This window comes from Lactuca serriola, chromosome 1, assembly GCF_051521515.1.
Source record: "Lactuca serriola cultivar US96UC23 chromosome 1, Lser_US96UC23_V15, whole genome shotgun sequence".
Classification (NCBI taxonomy): domain Eukaryota; kingdom Viridiplantae; phylum Streptophyta; class Magnoliopsida; order Asterales; family Asteraceae; genus Lactuca; species Lactuca serriola.
In genome coordinates, this window is record NC_136408.1 from 95381901 (window position 1) to 95408748 (window position 26848).

Here is a 26848-nt window from a genome sequence, read left to right on the forward strand (position 1 = left end):
TAAGGTTGTTCGTTCACATAACTCTCGAGCTACCTTACTCTTCTCATTATGAGTTAAGAGTTTGTTGCTTGGTCACTTTTGATGGGTTTTATACATAAGAACATCCTATGTGCTCATACAAACCCTAATGCTTGGATCTTGGTTTCTCTATTGTACATGCAAGTTATCCAAGACTATAAACCCTAATTCTAGCATACAAGTAATCATATTAACATAATAATGGGTTTAAGATATTACCTTGATTGTTATGTAGCAATAACAATCACAATTCCTCCTTGTAATGACTTTAGAAAGCTTAGAGTCACAAATGTCACTCCTCTAATGGTTCACAAACACCAAGAGCAAGAGGATGAAGAGGAGAGAGGATGGAGGCTGCCCTAAAACGTGTGAAACCCTAGAAGGAGTCTTAGCCACGTTTTTGGGTCATAAGGGATGTATATATAGTTAGGCTATTAGGGTTATCTAACAAGGAAACCCTAATTTGGATGCTTAAGCCCTAAGCAACCCATAGATTCCTTTCCTTAAGGCCTTGGACGATTTCTTCTTGGGTTTCCCCATAGAATTCGTCCACTCCTTAATATAAGGCAATCCATGGCCCAAATTGCAATTATCTTATAATTTACAATTCCAGTCCCTTAAGTTTAATTAATCTCTTTTAGTCACAAAACTAATTACAAATTAATTATTGACTAATATTAATTAAACAATATGATTTCTCCTTTAATATATTATTCCCATAATATATTAATAAATCATATTTCATCCTTTCTCTCCATAATTCATCCTATCAAGTTGCTTTGGTGAAGGCAACCCAAAAGGACCATGCACCATCGGGTCAAGTACATACCAAAATAGTTATAGACTTAGACACTAATCCAACAACTTTCACATAGCAGTGGTACACTATTTTCTTTGGAACCACCTTATACTCTTCTCCATCACTTTTGCATTCACCAATGTAACCCTTGAGACTCTCATATATTACCTCTGAGGTTTATGTTTACACAATTTTTGTGTTTATGATCTTCAATTCGTTATCACCATGAATTGAGTGAAACCCAAAATCCAACACACTTATACAAATTGACGGTGTACAATATACATGTTCAAGATTCTTCACCAAGGAATTAACGAAACTCCACTTTCGTGGGCTGTACTAAGAAATATCTTTTTATTTTGCGAGATCTTAATGAAATGTTCTAAGACCTAAGACGTTTCTACCCAACAAATCTAGTTTTTATTTTATTTTTTGAGATTTCGATGCGAATCCATGTCACTCAAAATAATTCCAAACCTTACTTGTTCAATTGACTACACTGGTCAAACAAGTACTCCCTACGAACTTTCAGACTTATATCAAGTTTCGTAGTTTCGTTGGAGATAGAACCACCCACTAAAACCTTTAAAAGATGCCTTTCACTGTTTCTTAATAAACATGTGATCATAATTTAACAGGGAACCACACAGACACTTCTTAGTCCCTCTTGACTTTGAAGGAAGAGATCTTTACCCGAGATCCACTGTTTCATGTCTTAAACAAGACATCACTTAAATCCCACATATATGTACTGCTTTATTTCTTTATCATTGGCACACTCTTGCACGAATATCCTTGTAATTTTCCAAATGTCTGGTTCGTGGCACTCACATTTATTTTCAGTTTCGCAGTTCAACTTAAGTTTACTTAAGGGAAAACTACAATAAAGTCCCTACATATTGGCCTCATAATCGATTTAGTCCTTATATTTTTTTATTCAATTAAGTCCTAGATACCGGTAATCGTATTCAATTTAACCCTTTGACCCGGTCAACAGGTCATCCAACTTTCAAAAATTACATTTTTGGCCCAAATTTCAAAATTTATTACAAATTTGGTCCAAAATTTACACTTTTGGCCCATATTTTAAATTTTGTTACAAATTTTGTCCAAACTTTACCCTTTTTGCCCAAATTTAGAATTTTATTATGAATTCATCTTAACTTTAGTTTTTTTTACAACTTTTTTTTCTCAAAGAATTGTTTTTAATATGTTTTTTTTATAAAATCATATTTATACAAAAAAACGTATTTTCACTTAAAAATCTTATATTTCCTATATAAAAACTTTTTTTAAAAACTTTTTATATATGAAATATCTAGTTATAAAAATAAATATTTATTAAGTATATAAATATATCCAAATCAGTTTTTATAAACAAAAATCTATATAAAAACGTACTTTACAAAAAAAAATGTATACAAACACCAATTTTATCTGTATTTTTTTATAAAATCGTGTTTATTTACATTTTTTTTATAAAAACTTGTTTGAATAATTTTTTATATAATACGTGTTTGTATACATTTTATAAAATATATACAAACACGATTTTATAAAATATATACAAACATGTATTATATAAAAAATTATTTAAACATGTTTTTATAAAATGTATATAAACACGATTTTATAAAAAAAATATAAATACACACCTATATATATATATATATATATATATATATATATAAAGGTGATAGGTGTTTGTATATATATATATATATATATATATATATATATATATATATATATATATATATATATTTGTAAAATATGTTTTTGTATACATTTTTTTATAAAAACGGATTTGTATATATTTATATACTTAATAAATATATATTTTTATATCTAGATACTTCATATACAAAAAAGTTTTTATATAAAAAATATAAGATTTTTATGTGAAAATAGTTTTTTTGTATAAATATGATTTTATAAAGAAAAAAATATTAGAAACAATTTTTTGTGAAAACAAGTTGTAAAAAAACTAAAGTTAGGTTGAATTCATAATAAAATTCTAAAATTTGGGCAAAAAGGGTTAAGTTTGGACCAAATTTGTAACAAAATTTAAAATCTGGGCCAAAAGTATAAAACTTAGACCAAATTTGTAATAAATTTTGAAATCTGGGCCAAAAATGTAATTTTTAAAAGTTGGATGACCTGTTGACCGGGTCAAAGGGTTAAATTGAATACGATTACCGGTATTTGGGACTTAATTGAATAAAAAAATATATAGGGACTAAATCGATTATAAGGCCAATATGTAGGGACTTTATTGCAGTTTTTCCTTTACTTAAAAATGAAAGTTCGTATCTACATGTGACAGGTGAAACGTAACTTAACTGCAAAAGGGAGAAACTGACGCGGTGTATAGATTCTACAACAGGTAAGCAAAATGTCGACTTTTCAAACTCTTGTGTACAATGTTATAGTTAGTGTGAGTGACAGGTGGCAGGGCCTGTATGTGTGAGATCTGATCTCTATATGTATGTGTTTATATCTATGTGTTTGGCTATGTGTGTGTAAATTGATTATTATGCTTATGCTTATGTGTGAGATTTGATCAAGAATTAGTTTGGAATTAATTTTGTGATCAAAAGAGACTAATTAAATAAATGGGGATTGATTTGGTAAATCATTCATTCTTATAAAGTGGGCTTATGATCCATAGTTGTTCATGTTGGGCTAAACCCATGTGGAGACCCATGGATACTCCATGGAGGTTAAAACCCATGGATCACGAGGAATGTGGAAAGTCATGAGTTACATGGTGTAACCCTAATGTGCACACTATATAAGAAGCCTCATACTTCATGAAATTGGCACTAGTGGATACACAAGTGAGGACTAGCCGATTTTGCTATAATATAATCTTCTCTCAAGTTATTCCAATTGTTGGTGGTGTTGTGTGATTCCATTTGAGGTGTAACACTTGGGGAACTAAATTCTTAAAGGTCCAAGGCTTCCAACTACAACAAAAGGTATGTCTTCTAACTTGCCTTATTACCCAAGTATCAATGTTTTGTATGCTAGTTAGGGTAATACCTTGGAATGTTCAAGTTTGCATGTACAATAGAGAAAACATAGATCCAAGGTATTTAGGGTTGCATGCACACCTTAGGAGTGTTAGAATGCTCAAAAGCCAACATGATCTTAGTATGGAAAGGATCAATGTAAAGGTCACACTTATAAGGAAAAATTCGCTTGCAGTTAAAATTCGTGCTTGTACTAAATAATGAAGTATTAACTTGGAAGAGTACCAAGTAGTACACCATAGTTGATAAAATTAGAGTATATCACAACTAGTTATACTGCCAAGGAAACTATGTGACTAAATGAGATTCATTAGTGACATCATTAATGGTTCTCTTTGAATTTTGTGTGACTATAATGGTGAACTTGCCCCATGTATGGATCCCAAAGTCATGCAAGCTCACATAAAGTATTATCAGTAAGTATCATCACATTTGAATTTTTCGGTAAGAAGGAGCCTATTGTCATTATGAGGTGGATTGTAGATGTTGAGAATGATTTCCTAACTAGATTTTGCCAAGATAGGGAAAAAGGATAGGTTTGTTTCATGCCTTCTTCAAGAAAGGGGCTAGATACTGGTAATGTGAGGTGGTTCAGGATCTTGGAGTCGAGGCCATCGAGGCTCTAACTTGGTCGGATTTTGTCACCAGGTGTAACGTCCCAAAACTTAGAACAAAAAATTATCGTTTTTATATTAATTGAAAGTTGAAACATCAACCAAACGATTTTATCAAAACTAAGAAGAAATCATAGTGTATCCATAATCATCCTAAAATACATCAGAGTCAAATAAGCATAAAGTCATGGTTTGTGGGATGCGATCATCCCAAGCTCTTCCTCTTAAATCCGGAAATACCTGAAACATAAACTAAAAACCATAAGCACGAAACTTAGTGAGTTCCCCAAAATAATCATACCATACATATATGCCATCTCAAAGTTATGCCAGGTCTATTTCACCCCAAGTCTATTTGAACTCAAGCATCGTCCCAAAGCCCTACCAGGTCTATTTCACCCACGAGCCTATTTCACCCCTGTGTCTATTTCAACTCATATGTTAGCGCAAGGCTGCATCGGGTCTATTTCACCCCACATACATATAGAAAACTGGCATACAACACATACAACAAGAGTCACAAAGACTACAAACACATAATGTATCCTAGTGTCCTACAGTATAGTGAATAAACTCACCTTAGTCTGCTGTCAGTCAATCATATGCTTGGGATGATGAACTAGAGAATCCCCTCACTAACCAATCAAATAAAACCCTAATTAATAATTAGACCATAAACCACAACCGAGAATCTAGTTTATTTGTCCAACACCCAGGGTAAAAGACCATTTTACCCTTCCCTCACTTGGCCCAATAACCGAGACCCAAACTCAATGGTGCTAAAAGCCCAATAGTGGCCTAATTCCAAAAGGACACCCAAACACCACTTTGGGCCAAAATTCAAGAAGGCCCATAGCTTAACATTGGCCCAAAGTAAAAAAGGCTAGTGGTCCTACAAAACCCAAAACCCTAATAGTCCAAAAATGGCCCAAACCACAAAAGCCCATGACCATTCCTAGTATGCTACGTGTACCAGAAGTATGCTCAACGTATTGGGTGGCTTGCCTGATCGGGACTCGAACGCGTACGCTTGCGTACGCCCGACATAAGTACCCATTAAGGACTTAATGCTTACAACTAGACGTCCAAACTTCATGTCCAGGCCTTGGGGAACGTCTTAATCGATAAGTCACTAACTTGGAGCCTTTGCATGGCTCAAATGAACTCAAACCCTAGATTTAACATCCTACTTTTACCAAATGGACATAAACACATGCATGATTGATCCTCAACCATCAAGATGCTAACTTTATGGGCTAAGGACCTCAGGATCATCAAGAGATACAACTCCTAACTTCTAGAGTGGAATAATCCCACTAGATCTCATTCATGGGATTAAAAGTGAACAAAACTCCATAATAACTAGATTAAAGCATACAATGAGCATGTTCCAAACTTTATACCTCAATGAAGCTGGAAATGATGAGTGAAATCTTGATCTACAAGATTTCACTTAAACAAAGCTCCTTCTTCAAGTTTCTACTTCCACAAGGTTCAACAATACACACTAAACACACAAAAAGATGTCAAATCTTCTCTAGATGGGTTAGGGTTTCGAAATGAAGCACAAAGGGTAAAGGAAGCTAGGAAAGGAGATGATCATGGGTCATAATGTTGCTTATATAGGGTCCAAACCCTAAAATTAGGGTTTGTACCCTAATTGCGTGCGCCCAACGTATGTGAAGTACGCCCAGTGTACTCCCATCTTTCTGAAAATGGCAATAATGCCCCCTTAGGGACCAAATTTGCAAACTATTTACACACTAAAGGTCAAAATGAATAGAACCTTGAATTGGGTGTGACAATTATTCCCCACTTGAATTAGACTTCATACTCGATATCCGCTTCTGCAAATAACTCCAGGTAATGCCCCCTCATCTCGTCTTCAGGCTCCCACATCCATTCAGAACCCTTTTGGTGCTGCCACTGCACCTTCACCAGATCCACCACCTATTTCGTAGAGTCTACATCCTCCTATCAAGGATCGCCACTAGTATATCTATATATAATTCAGAAGATCATCCACCAGAATATCCTTTAATGGAACAACTGCAGAATCATCAACCAAACAACTCCGCAGCTGAGAGGCTTGAAAACTGCTATGAATCTGACTGAGGTCCTCCGACAGATCCCAACGATACGTCACTCTGCCCACCCAGGATAAAACCCTGAAAGGACCTATATACCTGGGGCCCAACTTACCCTGCTTCCTAAATTGGATGACACCTTTCCAAGGTGACACCTTCAGGAGTACCATATCTCTAATATGAAATTCCAAGTCTGACCGACGTCTGTCTGTGTAGCTCTTCTGTGGACTTTGTGCTATCTAAAGTCTGTCGCGGACCTGCTGAATCAATTCCTTCATCTTGAATACCACCTTGGTACACCCCATAAACCATTGATCAACCTCTCCCCAACATATCGGGGTCCTGCACTTCCTCTCGTAGAGCATCTCAAAAGGAGGCCGATCAATGCTGGCGTGGTAACTGTTGTTATATTAAAATTCCGCCAATGGAAGATACGTATCCCAAATATTGCCAAAATCTAGTACACATGCCCACAACATGTCTTCCAATGTCTGGAGAGTCCACTCACTTTGACCATTAATTTGCGGGTGCAAAGCCATGATGAAAAGCAAATGAGTACCCAATTCCTCATGGAACCTCTTCCAGAACTTGGAAGTAAACCGGACATCCCTATCAAATACTACAGAAACCGACACCCCATGTCGTTCCACCACCTCCCGAATGTAGACATCGACCAACTTTTCCGCCGAAATACTCTCCTAAATCAGAATGAAATATGCGCTCTTGGTCAATCGATCCATGGTGAACGTCTTCTTCGTCAATCGAGTCAAGGGAACTATTATCTTGGATAAATCATGAATGAATCTTCAATAGTAATTGGCCAATCCAAGAAAACTCTGAATCTCAAATGGAGACCTCAGAACCTCCCACCTCAACCTTGACCGGATCGACCAGAATACCGTTCTGTTTGACAAGGTGGCCCAAAAACTGCAGCTTGCGTAACCAGGACTCACACTTGTAGAGCTTCGCATACAATCTTTCTCTCCTCGGAGTCTCCAATACCTCATTCAGATGCTCCTCATGTTGCTCCTGGGTCTTTGAATAGACCAGGACGTCATCAATAAACATAATCACAGATCGATCCAACATAGGGTTGCATACGTGATTCATGAGATCCATGTATACGGCTCGATGGTGAGCCCGAAGGGCACCACCATAAACTCGTAATGACCATAACGAGTTAGGAAGGCTGTCTTGTGTGTATCCTCCTCTCTGACCCACATTTGATAATAACCCGAATGTAGATCAATCTTGGAAAACCAAGATGCACCATGGAGCTGGTCAAATAAATCTTCAATCCACAGGAACGGGTAACGGTTCTTCATCGTTAGCTTATTCAGCTCCCGCTAGTCGATACACATACGATGTGACCCATCGTATTTCTTCACAAACAAGATCGGCGTTCCCCATGGTGAACTATTCGGCCGAACAAATCCCTTATCTAACAGCTCCTACAGTTGTGCAAACAACTCCTGCATTTCTAGAGGAGCCAATCGATAAGGTGCTTTGGCTATCAGAGCCGCACCTGGGACCAAATCAATCTGAAACTCCACCTATCTATCTAGAGGCACTCCTAGAAAATCCTCCAGGAACACATATGAATATTCCCAAATAATCGGTACATCACCCATCGACGTCTTACCCTTTTTGTGGGTATCTATTACATACGACACAAATCCATCACATCCTTTCTGAAGATAGCATGTGGCCCTAGCTGCTGGACATAGAATCAACCCACGCTGAATAGATTACTAAATCTCCCCCACATGGGGTACGAATACGTACTAACTGATGCCTACAATCAATTGTTTCCCCATTGGGGCTCAACCAATCCATCCCCATAATAACCTTGTTCTCACGCAAAGGGATAGGAACCAAATCACTAACTCTCCCGCACAAGACGATCATCAGCAATATCAACCTCTAATGGATAATACAACTACCTTGGAGCATCAATGAACCTCTTTCTGAGTGCAAGAGATACAAATAATCACGTTGCCTCCGAATCAAACAAAACCAGAGTAGAGATATCGTTCACATGGAACGACCCAAAAGGCAAAACACAAATATAAGCAGGAAATATTAACATAAATAAAGAGACAAGGAGAAGATACATACCCATTAGCACATCTGGTGTTGCACGAGCCTCCTCGACTGTCAACTGGAATGCCCTACTCCTCACAACACGCGCCCCCGCCTTTCCCTGATGACCATCTGTAATCTGCAGGGTCGCCAGAACAGGTGCTACAACAGGTCTTTCCGCTACTAAACTCGGACAATTGGCATTTTTATGGCCCCTTTGATTGCAATGAAAGCAAATTAGACTTGATCTCTAGGTGGTGGCTGTGCAATCCCGACTAATATGCTCAGTATTGCCGCACTTGTAGGAGCCTGAAAGACCACCTATGCACGATCCATCGTGCGTCTTCCCACACTTGCCACAATGGACCCAACCCTGTTGGCCTCTCGATCTCGAATCAAAAACATTGGTCCTCTTGCCCGAACCCTCAAAACCCTGAACCCGATTTGGTTTCCTCTTCTTCTCTATCTCCACGTCAATCTCCCTCTATCTGACCCCCACCACCATGTCATCCAATGTCTTCTCTATCTCCACGTCATTTCCTTGTCCGCCACATACTGCGGAACTAGCAAATCCCTCTCACAAAATATAGCGGTGATCTCTTCCATTGTCTTAGTAGTATGGCAAAGGTCTTGAAACACTCTTGCCAACTGCTGGACCTCAATCACAGGTGCAAACTCAGCCTGAAACCTTTTCACAAAACCCTTCCAACTGATCAAATCAACCGAATGTCCTCACAAGGCGTGTCTAATCTCCTCCCACCAATATCGAGCTCTATCTTTCAGAAGACATGAAGCAAGTCTGACCTTTCCCCCCTCATGGTAGCAGCTAGTGCAAAAGGAGTTTGTGACATTCGCTAACCAACGCCTGCTTGCGATCAGGTCCTTCTTCCCGAAGAACTCCAGAGTCCCACATGCCTAGAACTCACGGAAAGTCAAAATGCAAGCTCCCATCATCACCACCATCTCAGAATGAATAGTGCCCAAGCGCTCATCCAGAATCTCCGTCATACCCTCCTTGATCGTACCGAAGATCACATGACTCTGCTTAAGAATATTGTGTGTAATCTCTAATGAAATGAACTCCCACATCTAATCATCCATAGGTACGACCCCAGAGCCCAAACCTGAACCTAAACCGCTACCAGAACCTCCTCGTGTGGCACCATATTGAAAATAGACCACTCAAGCTATCAAAACACACACACACACACACACATATATATATATATATATACATCAAGGAATTCCATATTCTACAAGCTTCCTGCTATCTTCGTTTCTTTCCTTAAGTCGAGTACAAATCTTCTGCTTCCAGTAAAGGCCCATACTACCTTCCATATCTATCCGTATTTTCCTCAAGGATCTCCTCGAATCCCCCAAGTCACTCCCTTATCAATCCAAACAATACTCAACAAGACAAGGATCTCGCCACCAAATCACCTCCTAGATTTTCCTAGGGCTACCATAACACCACTCTTCGCCATCAACTGTTGAAGGAACTCCCCCTAACACCCTCTAACTAGCTTACGAATACAATTACATACCACCAACACCAGATAGTTCTTCGAATGAAAGGTCTCACACTACAACAGTTGGAATCAAACAAGAACTACACAATAGAGTTAAAACCTAACCTTCTAAAATTATCTACTCTCAATAATATGTAACTTAGCATATTCGCTTACTAGTATTGCAAATGTTCATGGGATCTCCTATAAGCACAAAACAAGCAACATTCGATCATCGATTAATTGGGACCAAGGCATAACCAAAACATGCTATCCTATCACTGATTGATCAGTACTAGCATGCAAGTCTAAAAGCTCATACAATACGTATATCCCTCCTAGAATTCTATCATGCAATCCTTAGCATATCCTTAGCCCTAATCTACCATGGGATTCATAGATTCACAATTCAAAGCATAACACAAAACAAGTATGGGTATTTTAGGAAAACTTATTTGAGCTCGGTCAATTGCATGCACCACACCCCTTTCTTTTATTGGAAAACCCCTTTTATAAAACATTTATTTTTATGAAAAATCTGCCAAACCCTTTGTTTGAGTTCAGACATACCATTAGAGTATGCCTGAATCCCTTAAACCAAGGCTTTGATACCAACTTGTAACGTCCCAAAAATTAGAACCGAAAATTTTCGTTTTTATATTAATTGAAACATCAACCAAACATGTTTATCAAAACTAGGAAGAAATCACAGTGTATCCATAATCATCCAAAAGTACGTCAAAGTCAAATAAGCAAAAATTCATGGTGTGTACGATGCGATAATCTCAAGCTCTTCCCCTTTGATCTGTAAGTACCTGAAACATAAACTGAAAACCGTAAGCATGAAGCTTATTGAGTTCCCCAAAATATCGCATACCATACATATACACCAACTCAAAGCTGTGGAGAGTCTATTTCACCCCCAAGTCTATTTCACCCCCGAGTCTTTTTCAACTCATGCGTCGTCCCAAAGCCGTACGGGGTCTATTTCACCCCCGAGTTTATTTCAACTCATATGTCAGAATGAGGTTGTACCGGTCTATTTCACCCTATATACGTATAGCAAACAGACACATAGGCATACAACACATATAACAGGAGTCACAAAGACTACACGAACATAAAATATCCTAGTGTCCTACAGTATAATGATCAAACTCACCTCAGACTGTTGTTAGTTAATTAGATGCTCAGGCTGCTGAACCGGAGAATCTCCACGTAAACCAATCAAATAAAACCCCAATTAATAATTGGTCCATAAACCTCAACCGAGAATCTAGTTTATTTGTCCAACACCTAGGGTAAAAGACCATTTTACCCTTCCCTCACTTGGCCTAATAACCGAGGCCTAAACGCAATGGCACATGTAACGTCCCAAAAATAAGTCCCAAAAATTTCATTTTTAATTTAATAAAATCAGTATTCCAAAAACAACATCAATACAATCCCAATAAAATAAGTGTAGCAAACATCATCTCAAATCAGAGCAAAACACAAAAGGCGGAACTAGGTAGTGTGTGTTCTGCAATCATCCTGAGCCCTTCCTTTTGGAACTCGAAGTACCTGAAACATAAACTGAAAACCGTAAGTACAAAACTTAGTGAGTTCCCTAAACTACCGCATAACATACATAATAAATCGCATACTGGGCCCCCGCCCTCCATCGGGCCCCGCTCGGTATCAAGTCCCACTCAGCTTCGGGCCCTGCCCGTCATTGAGCCCCACCCACTATACACATAGACGTATATTACCTAATCATAATAATACATACAATGATCATAAAACAATGGCATACGATACAGTCAGCGGGCCTCGCCCGACATCGAGCCCTGCCCGGTATACATAGCAGCGCATATCACATGAAAGGTGATGCTGACTCCTAGCATCCTAACATAAATAACAACGGCCATCATTGGTGCATTAGACCCGCTAAACCCAGTGAGGAAACTCACCTTAACTACTGAATCAAATGAATAAATCTCTGGCTACTGTCCGACGAATCCTCGAGCTATCAATACCAAATAACATCCAATTAGTTATTGGATTCCAATCCATAACTATCAGTCCATAATTAGGGTAAAAAGACCATTTTACCCCTTACCTAGTTTGGACCAAGACTAAGGCCCAAACCTATAATCCAAAAGGCCCAAAAACCAAGTAATCATTCAAGGCCTAAAAATGGCCCAATTTTCCAAATTGGGCCCAAATCCTTACATGGGCCTTTACCCCAAGACCCACCAATAATCCTATTCCAAAACACTTGCATTTAGATGACCCACAAAACACTAAGCATCAAGGCCCAAAAGAATGGCCCAAACCGAAGCCCAAAATGTCTGAAGCCCACTAACTGAGTACACAGGGCGTACTCAGTTGTACGCTAAGCATACATGCTTTAGGGCTTGTACGGTGCGTGTACTGGCTTGTACGCCCGACGTACTCCTCCCATTCAACCATCTTTTATAGTAAGCCCTTAATCCCTGAAGACATTGCTCCAAAATGTTGATCTGACTTCCTTGAGCTGGATTATCACGTAAAGTTGTGAACTTTATGTTCATGCATGGCTAAATGAAGCTCTTAAAGCTCAAAAGGACTTAATAGGTAACTTAATGCATGCATGTGACCAAAATCCCATAAAGCTTGCACCTTTATGAATAAGGAGTCCATATCAGATCTAAAAGAATAAGTCCTTCAAACATCCTAACACCTCAAACCAACCCAAAAAGGGACCAAAAGCATAAAAACTAAGATATGAAGAGATCTAAGCATGGACAAGACAAGGTGTAACGACCCAAAAATAAGACCCTAAAATATCATTTTTATATTAATAAAACCGGTATTCCCAAAACATCATTACATAGATCCAAATAAACAATTGTATCAATCACCATTTCTTTTTCAGAGTAAATCAAGAAAATGCAAAGCGAGGTGGTGTTTGCTTTGCAATAATCATGGGCTCTTCCATTCGAAAACCAAAGTACCTGAAACATTAACTGAAAACCATAAGCACATAGCTTAGTGAGTTCCCCAAGATACCACATACCAAACATAATAAATCATATATTGGGCCCCCGCCCTCCATCAAGCCCCACCCTGTCTCGAGTCCCACTCGGCCTTAGGCCATGCCTGACATTGAGCCCGGCCTGACATCGAGCCCCATTTGGATTACAGATCTGTCAATCACCAGGCCCCACCTGACATTGGGCTATGCCCGATACACACATAATCTTATAACCATATAATCATATAAACATATATTCTTACTAGCACATGAAATAATCACAAAGACCATAGCATATTATACAGTCATAGAGCCCCGCCTGACATCGGGCCTCGCCAAGAATTCATAAAACACATACTGCTAACTAGCACACAATATAATTCATCACTCACCGCCTAGCATCAGGCCTTGCTCGGTAAGTATACCATAACACAAGACATGCAAGAGTCACGCAGACATCTAGCATCCTAACATATAAACCATGGGTTGACATTGGTTCCTTCGACCCGCTAAACTCAGTGAGGACACTCACCTCGTACTATCGAATCACCCTGACAAATCCCTGGATGTTGGTCCGACAAATCCTCGAGCTAAAAAATCAAATGACATCTAATTAATAATTTGGTTTGCAATCCATCACTTTCAATCCATAAATAGGGTAAATGACAATTTTACACCCTTCTCCTAGTTTGGGCCAAGGCTTAGGCCCAAACCTCTAATCCAAAAGGCTAATTTACCAAAATAACAACAAAAGGCCCAAACAATGCCCATCATTCTAAATTGGGCCCAAATCCCATTGTAGGCCTTCTCGAAATAATTATCAGCCTAAAACCTGATGGCCACACACGGCTTAAAACAACTAAGCCCAAAAGTTGGCCCAAACTGAAGCCTAAACTCTGAAGCATAATCCTGCTGAGTACGTGGGGCGTACTCAGCTGTACGCTAAGCGTACACGCTAAATGGCTTTTATGCCGTGCGTACAGACTTGTACGCCCAATGTACTCACCCATTAAGCCAAAAAAATCTTTAAGAACTTAATGCTTAAGACCATATGTCCAAACCACAGATCTAATCCTCAATAAATGTCAAGAACCATAAAGTCACTAATTTGGTGACTTTGCATGCCCCGAAGGACCCAACTACAAGATATCGCACTTTACTTGGAAATAATCTCATGCATGGACGATTCTAAACCTTAAAGGTGCCAACATTATGAACTTTGAACCTCAGAAACACCAATAATGGCAACTCATAGCTCATGGAGTGGTGAAAAGCCACTAGATCTCATTCATGGGGCCAGAAAGGGGCTAAAACCGAAAAAACTAAATCTAAGCTTATAATGAGCAAGGTTATAGCTTTTTACCTCAAACAAGCTAGAAATAAGGTAGAGAATAAGGATCCACAAGCTCCTCCTTGATCCACAACCTTGCACTAAACTCCTTCTTCTTGAATATGAACCAAAACACACCAAGATGCACACAATGAGCTCAAAACACAACAATGGGGGCTAAGGGACGATATCTTGGGTTTTGGGGGCTTGGAGGCTGGTAAAGAGGCCATCCCTAAAGACTTAAAGTGATTATATAGGGTACAACACCCTAAATTAGGGTTTCCATAAACTCCTCGTACGCCCGACGTACGAGGTCTTGCATCCACGATCATCCCCTCGCAGTACGCTAAGCATACACCAGTCTACTCCTCGCGTACAGAACCTCGCACCATTACGCCTTGCATACTACCTAGCTACGCCTCGAGTACTAGGGTTTCCCTTAAACACTAATATACTCTGAAGGCCATAACTTCCTCATTGTAAATCCGATTTCAACGATCCTTATATCCATGAAAATGTAACAATAAGCTCTACACTTTAATCAACACATAATCTCCTTACAATTTCCCGAACAAAAAACCAATCTCTATAAAAGCCTGAGCTAACATATTACCAAAATACGCTTAGGCTCCAAAACACAAGCCGAACACCTGGATCATCTAAATTACGTCATTCACCCCCAAATGAGTCCACATCTCAATTCCTCAAGGGTCTTAAGTCTGCTAATACCCAATCCTTGCTTACCACCCCTAAATGGGACCAAATTCAGAATGGGATGCTATAACTCTCCCTCACTTAAATTAGATTCTTTCCTCGAAATCACTCCTTACCATCCCCAACACGCAAGACAACCTGAGCAATACCGCCTCCACCCCGTGCATACCATAACCATCTTAAGGCAACCGAAACCAACCCTAACTGGGCTCTCCAACCCGAAGATGAATAAATCCTTTATCCCTTGCAGAAATCCACATTTACCTTTCTCGTTACCTGAAACATCGAATTGGCCTGACTCCCTAACAGACCGCCCATACTGAACCACTACCAGGTCAAATCCTCATTGAAGTCCCTACTTAAACCAAACGATTCTAACCCTAATTGACTTGATGCTTCAATTGGGAACAAAATCAATGACCATTTATTGTTACAAAACACTTATACTTGATAGAAGGTTCAAATAATCCTTCGAGTAGAAGACTCATCCCTGCAACGGTTAGACTCAGATGAGAGCTGCGCAACAGGGTCAAATCATCCACTCTGAGATTATTTAATCCAAACTTCAAGTGAATTAGCATATTCTACCAATAAGAAGCGACTCCCCACATGAGTTCCAAATCAATAATACCGCCTTGACTTATCTTGATGCCCCTCATAGACAGAACCAAACCAAAACACAATCACAAGGGTCTGATCTATCATCAAAACTGAATCCATTCTCTACCCATGAACCCTTCAACTGATACCCTCAGTATACAGACTTCTTAGTTTCATTCATACTGACATAAAGATATTATATATAAACACTCGCAATTTCCCCATGCGTGTGCCCACCAAGAACCAACTCGATACTTAACTTATAATCTGGGTGCAAAGATCTACATTGCATTTCACCTAAAACCTTCTTATTCATAGCAAACCCTCACTAAATAGGAATATAGAGATTCCTAAACCATCGTTGAGACTACCAGTCTCGCTCCTGGTCTAGCCACTAGGTTCCCAAGAGTCCAAATGACAAGGCTACGCAACCTAAACATCCCTCTACACTGCTCACTGACCACACACTCAATTTTGAACCCAAGATCCAATATCTTGACTTAACAGTCTCTACCAGGTCCAACCTGTATAGCCGTAATCATACGGGCCTTGCCCACAGGTCCCACCCAAACTATACCATGGAGCGGCCTCACCCATGGGTCCCACCCATCAAGAGCTACACACACCTGACTCACCGTCGGGATCCAATGTTCTCAACCTCGAACAAAGAAATTCTCCTTGACAAACCTGACTGTTGTGCCCAACGCACGAATTGATCCTCCCTTAACTCATGGCACCTCAACCATAGGCTACCTTAACTGGTGAATGCTACGATCTCATCGCAGTCTTATAACACTTCTAACCAACCATAGTTACCACCCATGGTCTTATCACACTCAAACCATCACCACACCACTCACCCTGGGTCAAACTTGCATCCATCTGCATCCAATTAGATATTCAGATCATGCTCCGAACCCTAAATCCCTTAATCTGGATTTGCCCACAAGTAAACTATGCATAACAAAGAAGGCACCGACCAGCTAATGGAAGTTTCCTAAACTCCCAACTTTCACAAATTCAATCCAGACGGCCACTAGGGTCGTCTATCTTCCTGACGGGGATGCGAAACTTACCCTAGTTTCATACCCGATCCGTCTCCCAAAAATTCCGATCGATTCTCCACCAGTTTGACTCATCGAAGCTCTCCTATCCCATAAAACATGATGGATTTCCAACCCATCTTGTCTTCATACAACATGAACCGACTATCACCTTCGCTTACCAATTCTAGTGTTCCATTAATAGCCAAACTCGATGCTCGCCCACCCCTGAAATCCTGCAGAATACTCTCGAAATCTTATTAAGTCTGATAGTCCAAATCACCTCCCATGATACCATACACAATCCTTGATTTCTTATGTTGGGGACTAGAGCCATGACTCTTGCTCTAAATTGGCGAACCACCACCCCAAACTCCATCCTTAAAGGATTACTGAATTCTAACCATCTACCACGCATGAGAAATATGAAATTTTCCCCCTGGCACTTCCAATGACCAAACAACTCATGCAACTGACACCACCATATTCTTACTACCATTCCTCCTACAGAAACGACAATGTTCGAACCCCAAAGTTCTTCCATAGACTACTACCAATCCCACCAGATCAAAAGATAAAACAATTGAACCTTGACTTCACTAGAGAAGTAACCCGCTAACCCTTACCATAAATCCTGCAAACAATACCCCTGAAATGATCCCATTAAGAATGGTAATAACAACCGAACAGTCTGAAACCCGCTCAATAAGATACGAACCAATGATGATTCATTAAAGACTCTCGACATGCCAAATGGCATATAACAATCCTTGATAATATAAACCAGACAATAGCAGAGAATCAACCCAAGATATTGCTTACCCAAACCCACGCAAAATTCCAAAGAAAAACAAATTTTCGATACTAACCTAGATAACATACCCAAAAAAGCATGTGAAATAATCTTGACGTCTTCCGGCCGACATTGCAATCCTCGGCTCCTCCTAGCTAGGCCTCTTATCCCAACTTCACGACCATCAGAGATCCTCAAAGAAACCGGAGCAGATGCACTCATTGCTCCAACTCTCAACATCTGATAGTCAGCCTGCTCCAAAATACCACGGGTAATCTCTGATGAGATGAACTCCCGCATCCGCGCATAGATCAGCTCAGTACCTGCACCTGAGTCGAAGCTAGAACCTGAAGCCTATTCTCGAGTGCTCAACACCATACTGAAAACAACATGCAATGATCTGAACATACCCAGGGATCTTCATCTCTCACGCTTCCTAGATTCTCCAAAACTATCCCCGATTCGAGTATGGATCATGTGCATTCATTAGTACGGGCCCAATACTACCTTCCACACCTATCCATACTTTCCTCAAGAATCCTCTTGAATCCTCTAAGTCACCTTCTCAAATCCATACACCAAACTCGCTAACCAGCTCAATGAAACTCACTGAAGCAATCCCTAGGCTTTCCTAGGTTCCCGACCTCACCCTGCCAACAGCTGCTAAAGAACTCCTCATAATGTCACTTAGCTACATCATAAACATAATCACATGCAACAAGGCTTAGATAATTCTTCGAGTAATAGAATCGTCCCTACAACGGTTAGACTCAGATAAGAGCTGTGCAATAGGTTCAAGTCCGTCACTCTCGGATTATTCAACCCTTGCCACATATAACTTGACATATTCACTTAATAGCTAACTCACATCACTTGTGAATTCCACAAAGCACAAAGCGAGCAATATTCATGCAGTAGCATTCCAATCCATAGAATACTCAAGAGCATCCAAACCCATAGACTACATCTCATACTTGGACTTCCCACTCCCTCTTCTGATTGCCTTACGCATACAAATTATACCCAATCTAGCATCCCATGCTTCCTAGGCTAACAAGCATCACATAACATGCCAATCTATCACTTGACTAAAAAAAACTAGCATAAAAGTCTACAAGCTAATATAATAGAAATACAAGGCATCTCTCCTAGCATTCTACTATGAAAAAACTAAGCAGATCCTTACCCCTAACTAGCATACGATTCACATATTCATAAATCAAATCATACCAGATAACATGTATGGGTATTTTGGGAGAAACTTAATGGAACTCGGTTGATTGCATGCACCACACCCTTTCTTGAATTAGAAAACTTGTTTCTCCATTTTCTTAATCATTTTTGTTTCATTTTTGAAAGACTTTACCAAATCCTCAGTTTAAGTTTAGACACACCCGAAAATGCGTCCGAGTCTCATAAACCAAGGCTTTGATACCAACTTGTAACGTCCCAAAAATAAGACCCAAAAATTTCATTCTTATATTAATAAAACCAGTATTACCAAAACATCATTACATAATCCAAATAAACAATTATATCAATCACCATTTTTTATCAGAGTAAATCAACAAAATGCGGAACGAGGCATGCTCTGCAATCATCACTGGCTCTTCCATTCGAAAATGAAGTAACTCAAACATAAACTGAAAACCATAAGCACATAGCTTAGTGAGTTCCCCAAGATACCACATACCAAACATATTCAATCACATATTGGGCCCCGCTTGGTTTCGAGTCCCACTCCGCCTCTGACCGCGCCCGACATCGAGCTCCACTCAGCCTCGGGCCCCGCTCGGATTACAGATCTCTCAATCACCGGGCCCCGTCTAACATTGGTCCTCGCCTGATACACACATAATGATATAACCATGTAATCATATATACATATAATCTTACTAGCTCCATGCAATAATAGCAAAGACCAATACATATTATATAGTCATCGAGCCCCGCCCGGCATCGGGCCTCGCCCAGAAATCATAAAAACACATACTTCTAACTAGCATACAATATAATCATCACGCACCTCCTAGCATTGGGCCTTGCCCGGTAAGCATATCATCACACAAGACATGCAAGAGTCACGTAGACATCTAAACTCAGTGAGGACACTCACCTCGCACTATCGAATCACCCTGACAAATCCCTAGATGTTGGTCCGACAAATTCTCGAGCTAAAAATATCAAATGACATCTAATTAATAATTGGATTCCAATCCATCACTATTAATCCATAAATAGGGTAAATGACCATTTCTCCTTGTTTGGGCCAAGACTTAGGCCCAAATCTCTAATCCAAAAGGCCTATTTACCAAAAAAACCACACAAGGCCCAAACATGGCCTAATTTTCCAAATTGGTCCCAAATCCCATTGTAGGCCTTCATGGCCCAAAACCTTATGGACCAACATGGCCTAAAACAACTAAGACCAAAAGCTGGCCCAAACTGAAGTATAAACTCCAAAGCCCAATTCTGTTGAGTACATGGGGCGTACTCAGATGTATGCTAAGCGTACATGCTAAATGGCTTTTACGCCATGCGTACATACTTGTACGCCTAACGTACTCACCCATTAAGCCAAAACCTTCTTTAATAACTTAATGCTTAAGACCATAAGGCCAAACCACAGATCTAATCCCCAATAAACGTCTAGCACCATAAAGTCACTCATTTGGTGACTTTTCATGCCCCAATGGACCCAACGACAAGATATAGCACTTTACTTGGAAATAATCTCATGCATAGACGATTCTAAACCTTAAAGGTGCCAACTTTATGAACTTTGAACCTCAGAAACACCAAGAGTGGCAACTCATAGCTCATGGAGTGGTGACAAACCACTAGATCTCATTCATGGGGCCAAAAAGGGGCTAAAGCCCAAAAAACTAAATCTAAGCTTCTAATGCGCAAGGTCATAACTTTTTACCTTAAACAAGTTGGAAATAAGGTAGAGAATCAGGATCCACAAGCTCCTCCTTGATCCACAACCTTGAACCAAACTCCTTCTTCTTGATTACTGAAACAAAACACACCAAGATGCACATAATGAGCTCAAAACACAACAATAGAGGCTAAGGGACGATATCTTGGGTTTTGGGGGCTTGGAGGTTGGTAAAGAGGCCATCCCTAAAGACTTAAAGTGCTTATATAGGGTACAACACCCTAAATTAGGGTTTCCACAAACTCCTTGTAAGCCCTGCGTAATCCTCGTACGCCCAGCGTACGAGGTCTTGCATCCACGATCAGCCCCTCGTAGTATGCTAAGCATACACCAGTGTATGCCTCGCGTACAGACCCTCGCACCATTATGCCCTACGTACTACCTAGCTACGCCCCGGTACAAGGGTTTCCCTTAAACACTAATATACTCCGAAGGCCGTAACTTCCTCATTGTAAATCAGATTTCGAACAAAATTTCCAAAATACCCTTAGGGTTCATACTCTCCTTACAATTTCCCGAACAAAAACCCAATCTGTATAAAAGCCTGAGCTGACATATTACCAAAATACCCTTAGACTCCAAAATAGAAGCCGAACACCCGAATCCTCTAACTTACATCATCCACCCCAATTGAGTCCATATCTCAATTCCTCAAGGGTCCTAAGTCTGTTAATACCCAATCCTTGCTTACCACCTCGAAATGGGACCCAATTCAGAATAGGGCGCTACACAAGGTTTGAACTTGATACCTCAATAAGCTTGCAGCAATGGTGATGATTCTGGATCTATAACCTTCTCACCAGGCATTGCACCTTTGTAAGGTCCTGAAAACGGATCTTACCAGTGATGAAACAATCAAACAATTAAACAATCAAAGAGAACAAGAATTGGAGTAGAAGTAAAATAAAACAAGCTTGCACACGCTTTATAACTGAAAAACGTCGGGTACAACTTGTTTACAGTGACCGTGAACTCTCTAGCATCAACAACTAATAATGACCTACACAACCTCTATTTATAGGGGACTTGGGTCGGAAATAGGGTTTACAGCCGTAAACAGGTTTACGGCCGTAAACACACTACAAGGCCGTAAACACCAAAACAACCTACTAAACCACAATAAAGACTCAAAAGAACTATTACAATTGAAAGCCTAGACCAAACCACTAACTAGACCCTTCAATCCCCCCTTGGTTTGGTGTTAGCTTGAACTCAATCTTTGTCGACCACCATCACATCTGACTTCCCCATTGCCCCGTTCCACATCCGTTTGCTCATGATATCAGCAACCATAGACGTATATTCTTTGGCAGCTGGCTCAAAAATGTCTTCTGCAACCTTAATCCGATGAAGTTTCAGCTGATGTATATCCTATTTTCCAAACTGAAGCAAATCTCTTTTGTCATATAAACGAGTGCATCCATTTTCCAGCTTTATGACAGCAGAGGCTGTAGTTTCATCAAACACCCAGTAAAGCATGGACTGTAGAGATCCATCTGGATGATTCTGAAGAATAGGAATTTGCTTTACTTGATCGGTAGCAGGACACATCACAGATCGAATAGGTTGATTGGTTTTGGGATCAAGTAGACATGGTTATAGTTTAATAATCGACTCTGTAGTCTTCATTGAAGGAAAACCCTTAAGGACTTGATCTTCCAAGAAATGCTTGAATTGTGTAGCATTGGGATTTTGAGAGGGATTCGCAAAAGGAGCCTTTGATAATTCTGATGATGGGTTTTAGCCATAAGAACATCCTATGTGCTCATGCAAACCCTAATTCTTGGATCTAGGTTTCTCTATTATACATGCAATTCATCCAAGACTTTAAACCTTAGTTCTAGCATACAATTAATCATATTAACATGTGAAAGGTTTTTTTTGATCTTACATTGATTTATAACACCGTAAATTTCAAAACAACTTTTCGCATTTTATAAAAGCATAATTCATTTAGTATTCATAAAAACATCAGTGTTTGAAACTCAAATCCATAACATATAAAAATCCCAAGATCTCATAACATAAAAATCCCGTGTGTGTACTGATCAGGCCGGCGCCTTCCCACAGTCATCACTAGTACCTGAAACAAATAACACGAAACATTGTAAGCACAAAGCTTAGTGAGTTCCCCAAAATACCACACTTAGCACATATTAGCCACTTGAGGCTATAACTCTGTGGGTCTGTGGACCCTACTCTATGAACCCTCTGGTTCTAACTCTGTGAACCTTCCGGTTCCAACTCTATAAACATGCACATCATAAATCACATAGAAGTAATGCATTACAACACATAACATACATATAGCATACAAATACTCTGTCACATAACTCCGATTACCTACTCAAGGTAAAGTATAGTGAGAAGACTCACCTCGCGTATCTCGATAACTCGCAAATCCCTGAAATCACTATTGCTCGATCTCCTGAGCTATAGTCCTCCTATAACACAATACATCTCTAATTAACACTTTCCCAACTAAGGTTGACTAACCCTATCAAGTTAACACTAGTTAACTCTTGTCAATGGTCAACGGTCAACTCAACTCGCCGAGTCTGGCGTGGACTCGCCGAGTCTCTACGGGGACCCGATTCCTCTGAGTCCCTTCCGACTAACCGAGTCACTCACCCGACTCGGTTACTCAAACCCTGGTTCGAAATCACTGAACAACCCGCACAAACTCGTCGAGTCTGGAAATGGACTCGACGAGTGCATTCCATGCACAACCCCAAATAACCTTCTGAGGTCAGATCTGCTTCACTAACTCATAGATCCAGTCCTTCCAAGCTTATTCATCACGTAAAGTTCATGTCTTGGCGCTCATAACACACCTAATAACTCATAAATGGTGTTTTGACCTCAAGCACAAAGACCCCATTCCAAAACCTCCATGGATTCATAAAAAGCTTGGACAAAGGGACACTTTGGACCTCCAAGGGTCCAGATCCAGAACCTAACTCGCTTAAGGGACCAAGGAAGCACTAGATCTAGCCACAAAAGAGCTCAATAAGACCTAAATCAACATGAACATCACCATAACAGAGAATGCACTACTAGAAAAAAGACCTTTAATGACGCGCTTTTTACGACACGCGATAATTAACGATACGCAAAAGGACGTGCCCTTAAAATAGTGTCATCTCTCCAAAAAATTTAAGGATTTACGTCACGCTTTATTGCGTGCCCTTAATTTAGTGTCTCAAGAAAAAAATTAAAAACACGGAGGGCGCTTTATCTTAAACGCGCGTCGTCTGTACCTGTCGCTTTATAATTTTAATGAAGCGCGCTTTTAGTAGACAAGGGGGGAAATGAAATCCCCAAAATTTTGAAAACCTGCCTTTTTTTTTTCTATCTTCTATCTATCTTTCATCTTCAAACTAACAAGGACGAGCATTGCACTCTTGATTTCCCTAACTCTTTTTCATTTTCTGATTCAAACTTGAAAGAATCGAAAAAAAATCTATCAATTTTGAAGCCTAAAGAATCACAACCCCCTATCAATTTTGAAAAAAAAAATCTATCAATTTTGAACACAGACCTACCCACAATGTTTTTCACTGGAAGTCTCTTTCGTCTCCACACCCTTGAGATCTCTCCATCACTTCCCGGAGGAAATCTCAGGTTGTTTTCAGCTTTGGGGTTTTTCGATTTCATCATTTTCCCCAATTTTCAGCTCCCGATTCTTCCCTTCTTGTTCTAATCTTACCCTTCGATTCCACCCCACCCTCCTAATCTCACTGATTCCTTCATTTTCAATGGGATCTCTTTCTTTGTGAGTTTTCTTTTCACGTCACAACAGTTGATCACCGAAGAAGCAATTTTCCAAATCTTTTTGTTGTTAATCAAAATTGCGTGTATGGCGATCAGATTCACTGTTTCTTACTCCGGCTACGTGGCCCAAAACCTAGCCACCGCCTCCGGAAAATCCAATACATGCCGAATTTTTCACGAGGTTTTTTCTCGTCCTCGTATATTCTAGAATCCCGACCGAGATCCCGTCGCCGGGTACGGTCCGACAGCAACGGCGGGTTCAAGATCCATCCCCTCTGCATCCATGAGCCCTACCCTTGATGTGGGTGATCGCATAATGGCTGAAAAGGTATAATCCCAATTCTAACCTTATTACACACTATATGAATGATGGTTGCCAATTTCGCCATTTTGTCTTTTCAATTCACATAGTGATTGTATGCAAGATTTTGAGTTTTTGCCTGTTATTGATTTAGGTTTCATACATCTTTCGGAAGCCAGAAGTTTCAGATATTGTGATCTTCAAGGCTCCTCCCATTCTTCAGGTGCCATTTCACTTCTTGATTATAAGTATCTTTGATTAGTTCTGTGTTTTGTTGTTTGCTCATTGTCTTGTATCAATAATCTTATAGGAATTTGGCTACAGTTCTGGTGATGTATTTATAAAAAGAATTGTAGCAAAGGCTGGAGATTGGGTTGAGGTAAGATTATGATTTATGATTAACCTCCTTTTTTCAAGAGAATTATCTACAGCATTTATCTTTCCAAGATGTTAAATTCGTTCCATATTTTAGGTAAGAGGAGGTAAACTACTAGTGAATGGTGTAGCACAAGATGAAGAATTCATCTTAGAGCCATTAAAATACGAAATGAAACCTATGGTAACTTTTTTTTCCCTTCAACTCCTATGGTAACTTAGTTGTGTTTGATAAGAGTTGCCTAGGTTCGATTTGGTTTATGATATCTAATGGAATCAGTGAGTGATTTGATGTGTTTTTTCTTTTTTTTTTCTGAAGAAACAAAATGATCAAAGCATTAATGGGTGCAACAGGTTCTACATTGATTTAATAACAGAAGAAGTGAGGGTAGTAGTAATTTAAAGTTTTCATCTCAAGGGGAGACACTCATTGACTACAAGATCTCCCAGGTATGGTTAAGCTATCTTTCTGAATTCCTTAAGACTTTTCATTTGTATTCATAGCATGAGTGCATGACCAATGGAGTTCAACATTCGGTATTGGAAACAAACAGTTCTTTCTTTGCTTGATCTACTTAAGGAGTCATGTAATGATAAAACATATGATATCATTGCCATTGAGAAACTTATCCAATCTGGTATGTTTCCATTGATATATAACATATTCTCCTTTAATTTATGCCTTTTTCTATATTAGTTTTTTTAAGTTGAAGTTCATGTTTTACTTTTTGCTTACAGAAGACATTTCGGTTGATGAATTAACCAATCAGATCTCATGCCTTTCCATTTTTGCTTAAAAAGCTTCACAACTTAATGTAGCTGAGAAAATTTCTTTTAAGGTTCCAACTTCAACAACATAGCTGGAGGCAGATAATAATGTGGATGTGGACAGAGTAAGATCATCTTCTATTTCTATAGAAAAGCGTCTAAAACTTTGGTATACTCTGTTCCCTGTTCAGATTACCAAAACTGCATATATTCCAGTTTTGCCCTTCCCTGTCATTACCATATTTTGTGCCCTGTGAACTTTACTTTCCTGTCCCAGTTTCTTATTTTGGTGTAAAGTCTTTATTACTGCTGCTGAAGTCGAACAACTTACTATGTTATTCTACTTATAATTGTTTTGGATGTATTTGCTCGAGGATGCAACGTAAATTTTCAATTTCTTTTTCTATTTATCATTTTATATTTTAATATATATATTTCTTTAATTGAAAATTAATAATGTATTGATATTGGTTTGTTGTAGTTTTGGTACTATACTTAAGTCGAGGCCGATTAAAGCTGCTCATTGTTTAACATCTATTCAGGTAAGTAGGTTTATTTATTATATCTAATATGAAGAAATTTACATTCTGTTTGAATGTAATTTAATTAATTTAAAAATGTTTGCAGTTTTCGCCAACCTCTTAACACATATTGCTTGCTTATGGTCGACATCACAGTTCCCCTCTTAAAAGCATTGTTATTAATGGGGAGACCTCATTATCCATTTACACAGTTTTAGAGGTTACTATTTGTTTTCTAATTTTCTATCCACATTTGTCGATTGATGGTTGTTTATTATTTGAACATATGGTTTTGGGTTTCAGGTATATAGAGTTTCAGATATGGAACTTGTCAGTGCGCTTCCGAGTGCAGAAGATGAGGTCAATGTAGCTTGCTTTCATCCTCTTGCCGGAGGTGGTCTTGTTTATGGAACCAAGGTCTGTACTTTATCTAATAAAAAAACTTTAGTCTATATTTTTATTTTTATTATTTATTTTTGGTTGTAGGAAGGCAAAATTAGAATCCTTCAGTATAATGGTGGTCATGCGCCCAGACCTGATCACTTTT